A 6,000-nucleotide genomic window follows, 5' to 3' on the forward strand; every position below is an offset into this window, starting at 1 on the left:
CCAGAGGACTGGGATTAATGGCAGGGAGCAGACAGAAGTCTCGCTGCTGTAACCCAAAGCCCCGATGTGGGGGATCGGACCCGGAGTGCCAGGCTGTGCTATCAGGATACAGCAAGAACAGGGCGCTTGTTTCTGGTGCAGAGAATACCTTTCTGAAATCACGGACAATGCGTGTTTGAGGCTGAAAATATGCTGCTTTGGCAGAAGCCCACATAGTTAACCTCGGTGGGCACCGGCGGCTCGCACAGAGGTGGGATGGCAGAGCTCACTGCTGACCCCATGGCGCTCAGTGCAAGCAGGAGGCACGGCGATAAGTGGTGAAATTAAAGCTACGTGGAATGCGGGCAGAGCTCTGCAGCTCCTGCTGTGCCAGGGCTCTGCTGCCTTATCAGCACTGCTGTGATGTCCTGACACCGATATCCCCTCGGCAGCGACGTGCCCCGATGTGCACCCGGGCTCTGGGTTCTCACCCTGAGGAGTGGGGCTGGAGCTTGAGGCCAGCGTCCCCAAGGGAAAAAATGCAACCCCAGCAGCTGAGTGCAACCACAGCATTCTGATGGGAAGCCATAAATCGGCCCCGGGTTCCCAGCCCCCCATGAATCCCTCAAATAAACCTGGGCTGAGAGCAGGTGAGCTGCCATGCACACCAGGTGCCGCGTGCAGGGCTGACCCCAAAGCTCAGCTGTTTCTGTGGCAATGGGGCACCCCAGCACTGCTTTGGGGGCAGCCCCTCTGCAGCTCAGGGCTGCGGGGAAGGGGAGAAGCCCCGCGTGGCTGCAGAGCTGGGCACGAGGCGGTCCGGCTGCAGGGCTTTGGTTCCAGGGCGAAACAAAGAGGAGGCTCTGATTTAAGCTAATGTGCCCCAGAAGAAAGGCTGTGTCCTTGTTTGCTCCCGCGGCCGCATTGTCTGTGCATAAAGGAGGGGATCGATCTCACCTCGATACCGGAGGTATCGTCTCATTCATCTGGATGGGGCTCTTTACAAGACCCCTTCTTTACAATTTAGATCCCTGGGAACTTGGAAGGCAGCAGTGAAATAAAACCCTCTGCGGGAACAATAAAGAGGCTCTCAGCAGCCGCCAAGGGAGATCTGCACGGGAGGTGCAGCCCCACAGACCCGGGCTTTGGGGTCTGCAGTTTGGGGGCGTTCCTGGAGCCGTATCCTCCCCAGGATGGCAGCGTTGCTATGGGGCTGTGAGCACTGAGCTGCAGTGCAAGAGCAGAGCACTCACTGCAAAGTGGGAGAGCCCCGGCTGCGCCTCTCCATCCCCTCTCTGCCTGCGCAGAGCAGCAGGTGGAAATGCAGAGGGCTTTCTCCCTCCCTGCCAAACCCTGTCCTGCACAGAGGCGCCTGGAGAGTCTCTAAGGACAAACATCTGTGGATGGGACCGAGGGACGGGCTCGGCCCCGGGGGAGGCAGCGCAGATGAGACTCTGCTGTACAGCAGCCGGGGATTTGGCGGAGGTTCCTTCCTGAGCACCGCGTGAACTCAGATGACACCGGGGCCACGGGAGGCCACGGAGCCTCCGCAGATGTTTGAGGGGATGGGAGAACACCCCCATGCAGCTGCTTCGGAGCTGCTTCCCCTTCCTAGCTCTCCTACCAACGCTCAGCTCATGTCTGCAGCGCTCGCGAGTATTGCTGGGGGGATCCGGAGGGGACACGGGGTGGAAGGAACATGTGGGGAAGGAAGGGTGCAGCTCCTACAGCAGCGATGCGAGGTTTGCAGCCCACGGACCGCACCGCCCAGCACGACCCCGAGCAGATGTGCTCAGGACATTGAAACCCGTCCAGCCGAGAAGGCCCCGCGCAGTTGGGTTTGATCTCAGTGCTTTGATGTCCGCAGACGATGCGCGGGGTTGTGCAGAGAGCAGACAGCCCCGGGGAGGGGGAGAGGCACAGGGATGTGACTCAGGGACGGCTCGACATAGGAGGTGAAGGAAAAGGGGCTTATGGTGTCTGCTGGCATCGGCGTTGGGCTCAGCCACGTCCCCATTGCTGGCATCACCTGCAGCCCCACAGGGATCTCTCCTATGGGATTCCTGCAGGGCTTGGGATTTTCCGGTCACCCCCAAAATATCCAGGAAAGAGCAGGGCAGAGGGGCAGTGAGGCCCTGGGTGTGAGCCAGCGCCCCCCAGCCTCCCTAGGCAGGCAGTTAATTGCCATAATTAGTGCCCAGGGCAGAGCACAGCTGGGGAGATCTGCATCAGTCCCACAGCCTGTGCCCCTCTGAAAGGGGAGAGCTTGGGAGGGAGAACTGGGGAAAAAAAACAACTGAAATTTGGCATCTCCTCATCCCTCCCCTCCCGGCCTATTGGGTTGTGTTGTCACAGACGCTTTCTTTAGCACAGGGGAATGGAAACTCTGCCGTTTCCCGAGCTGCGGACAAGTTGAAATATGAGAGAATGACAGGAGGAGTGTGTGAGAAAGGGGAAGGGAAGGGCCCTTCACGCCCCTTCCATGGGGTTAATGCGTTCTGCAGGTGGCCGTGCCCGGCGCTGTGTGCGCAGCACACGGGGAGCTCGGTGCAGCGCAGCACCCGGGGGCACGGGGACCCACCAATGGAAGTTCTGTCCCTCGTGTCACAGATGCTATAAGGGATGGAGCATTGGAACCAGGTGCATGAGAGCCAGCGTCGCAGGGGATGCTGTACAGCCCACAGGCAGCGAGCGCTCGGGTGCACGATGCACTGCCCACAGCCCGCCAGCTCCGAGACCCCTATAAACCTCTGAGCATCCCACAAACCTCTGAGCCCCCTACAAACCTCTGGGAACAAGGCCTTGCAAAGCCATACGACTCCCTTCACAGAGGAGTGCCCCACACACACTGCGTGGAGCTGCCTGGAGACGAGAAGCCCCCCGTGGGCACCAGCCCCACACCTGAGGGCACCCCGGCTCAGGCATCACTGCTTTGCTTGAGTTCCTCCCAGAGCGCTGCCCCCCAGCATGGGCTGCCAGCTCCTGATCCTGATCCTGATCTGAGCACACGGATGCCCCCAGGGCCGTGCCTGACCCCCTGACACTTTGACCATTGCTGTGAGCCCGATTCCCCCTGCGGCACTGCTTGGGAGGGATTTCTCAACCCCATGAGCACAGTGGGTGCAGAGCAGCCCTGGAGGGCCTTTGCCAGGCTCCCACCCCACAGGAGCAGCCCAGCAGTGCCTGAAGCCCCACGGATGCTGTTGGGGGCTGTGACCCCAGAGCAGACGGCCGCCGCTGCGCTCCCCCCGCGCCGCTCTCCGAATGGGAAACCGAAAACCCGACGCTGTGCTGAGCCCCTGCCAAGAGCCACGGACAGAAATATCCTTGATTTCACCAAGGTGTGAATAACTTCTGACACTTCTGGGGCTTACTGCCTTCAAAATCCCCCAGCAGTCCCCATTCACACTCCGCACAACTGCGTTTCATATGAATGGAATATATGAATCACTGCAAAGAATTTAAATGCTCGTACAAAGGAAAGCTCCCTCCCCGCAGCCAGGCTCTGCACAGCCTGGAACAAAGGCACGGAGGGGAAGGAGCCCAGCACAGGCTCACCCAGCACGGTGACACCCGTAGGCCCCGATGGGACCGATGTGGCATCACCTCCCGCAGCTCCGCGCTGAGCCCCCCCTGATGCCAGCACCTTCCAAAGTTCTGAGGAGCCCCTGACAGCTCTCAGCTTCAATCCTCAGCCCCGGCTGGAATGAGCTGAGAGGGAAAAGTGCTTTATTTTCATTCCTTTGCCCCGGCGTGTCAGGGAGCCCCACACCCTGCAGTGCAGCAGCGCGGGGTTCTGGGGGGGCCGGAGCGGCTGCTGATGGAAACCGGGTGATTCTTCCTGCAAGAATCTCTTTTTTTTTTTCTTTTTCTTTCTTTCTTTCTTTTTTTTTTTCGGAACAGTTTTGTTTTCACTGCTTCTCTCCCCCCCAGGCAATAGGGCGAGGAAGAAAAATGTAATCCGAAGCCTGGCTGGGGCTGGGGCTGCCAGAGCTCCGTGGCATCGCGCTGCCTGCAGCAGCCCGGCGGTATCCGGGGGGCAGCGTCCCCCCCTCCGTGCTCACATCTCCCCTTGATATTCACATCCCCAGCTCAGCACTCAGCCCCAGCATCACGGATAGCACTGTGCCACCCCCGGGGTCGGCACTGCCCCTGTGGGGGTCTCGCAGCCCCCTCCCCCCCAGCCCTAAGCACGCAGGGTTCGGTCCCCGCACGGAGCCGCTTTGTTTCCCAGTGTCCCTCGCAGACAGATCAAAACTGCATTTTTACAGAAGCAATAAAAATCCCAGGAATTCACCGGCCTTATGATTTATTAAACATGTTCCCTGTAGCAAAGCCGCCCGCAGATGAGAAAATAGCGGCAGCGGGTTATTGCTGCGCCCGCGGGGAACGGCCGGGGGGATCTCGGTGGGTCATTGAGAATGCTCAGCGCCGGGACGCTCGACGGAACAGGAGCCAATTAGCAGCAGCTCTTCAATGCAAGAAGCACCTTGCTCTGCCCAAAGCGTTGGGAAACGAGCTGCCCCCATCCCGCCCCACCCCTGCTCGCGGCAATGTTTTAGGGTGAAGCTGCATCCCATAGAGCCAGGGCAGCCACAGCCCCGCACCGGCACAGCCCCGGAGGGCTCAGCCCGTTCCCAGCCCCTTCTGCCCGCACAAATGCCCGCACGAAGGTCGGGAGCGCGATGCGGTCGCGCAGCGCAGGGTCGCACCGGGACAGCGATTGAACGGGATCGGGGGGACGCGGGGGTGACAAAAGCTCGTAAGAACTGAAGAGCAGCGCGGGGGCGAACAGCTTCTCCCGGACACAGCGTTGGAAGAGCCGTCGCGGTGCGCTCCGCACGGGGAAAAGCGATCAGCGCGATCAGCGCTCCGTGTGCCGAGCGGCCGGGCCGGAGCTCAGCGCGGAGCGCGGCCACACGTGCGCGCAGGTGAGCGCGGGGCGACCTTACCTCGGGCCGGCGCTGCTCAGGATCGCATCGGGGGGCGGCCAGGCTCGGCTCGGCTCGGCTCGGCTCGGCACGGGTCCTGTCGGCGCGGCTCGGCACGGTACAGCCTGCCCCGGGCGCGGCGGGGCCGGGGCCGCTCTGGCTGCGGGCGCGGGGCGGTGCGGGGGGCGCGGAGCGGGGCGGAGCGGGGCCGTGCGGGAGTGCGGGAGGGGGCGAGGGGCCGGGCCGGGCTGGGCGGGCGGCGGGCAGGCTTTCCTCTTCTCTTTTCTTTTTTCCTATTTCCCCCCTCTTTTTTTTTTTTTTCTTTTTTCTTTTTCTTTTTTTCCCTTTCTTATTTTTCTTTTCTTTTAACTTGCTTCTACATTTATTAATATTTCAATTTACTTTCATTATTTACTTTCGTTTCTTGAATTACTTTTCGTGTTATTACTTTTCAGCAAATTCTTTCCCGGCGTTACTCCTTCCCAATCACTGCATGGAGACAGAGAGCAAAACCAATCCATAAATGCAGTCACTCCCATCTCCCCCCATCCCCGGCCCCATCCCTGCTGTGCCGCAGTGATCACTGCCTTGGTGCCCTACAGGTCGCACCCCCAGTGGGTGCTGGGGTGTGCAGTGCCCTGGGGAAGCTGGTGCTGAGAAGAGAAGCCATAGGGGTTGGAAAATATCACCCAGGAGCTGTGCCTGCCCTACGGCTGGGTGCTGGGGATGGGATGAGGTGGATGGGGGGGATCAGATGGGTGTGGTGAGGTGGATGGGGGGGATCAGATGGGTGTGGTGGATGGGATGAGATGGGTGAAGTGGATGGGATGGGATGGGATGGGATGGGATGGGATGGGATGGGATGGGATGGGATGGGATGGGATGGGATGGATGAGGTGGATGGGACGGATGGGAGCTCCATCCTCTTTCCCCTTCTTGACCTGTCTAGGAGCTGGCGCAGCTTGCTCCTGCACTGCCTCAAACCACTCACATGCTCCTTAAGCAGGCATAGGACTGGTATGAGCAGTACATCCTGCTCCCCTTTGCTATGGTGGAAGGGTATCACCACCCCAAAGCTCCTTCTGTGGTG

General features: G+C 60.3%; 1 protein-coding gene across 1 annotated transcript in view; it reads right to left on the reverse strand.

The window, feature by feature from the left end:
* Positions 1-5,054, reverse strand: part of COL8A2 (collagen type VIII alpha 2 chain) — a 24,625-nt gene extending 19,571 nt beyond the window's left edge. The window contains exon 1 of the mRNA XM_052698726.1: positions 4,932-5,054. The gene's annotated coding sequence lies outside the window, so the exon portion shown is untranslated. The remainder of the gene's footprint in view (positions 1-4,931) is intronic.
* Between the last annotated feature and the right edge of the window lie 946 nt (positions 5,055-6,000).

Source organism: Tympanuchus pallidicinctus, unplaced genomic scaffold (assembly GCF_026119805.1).
Source record: "Tympanuchus pallidicinctus isolate F22 unplaced genomic scaffold, pur_lepc_1.0 scaffold33, whole genome shotgun sequence".
Taxonomy (NCBI): domain Eukaryota; kingdom Metazoa; phylum Chordata; class Aves; order Galliformes; family Phasianidae; genus Tympanuchus; species Tympanuchus pallidicinctus.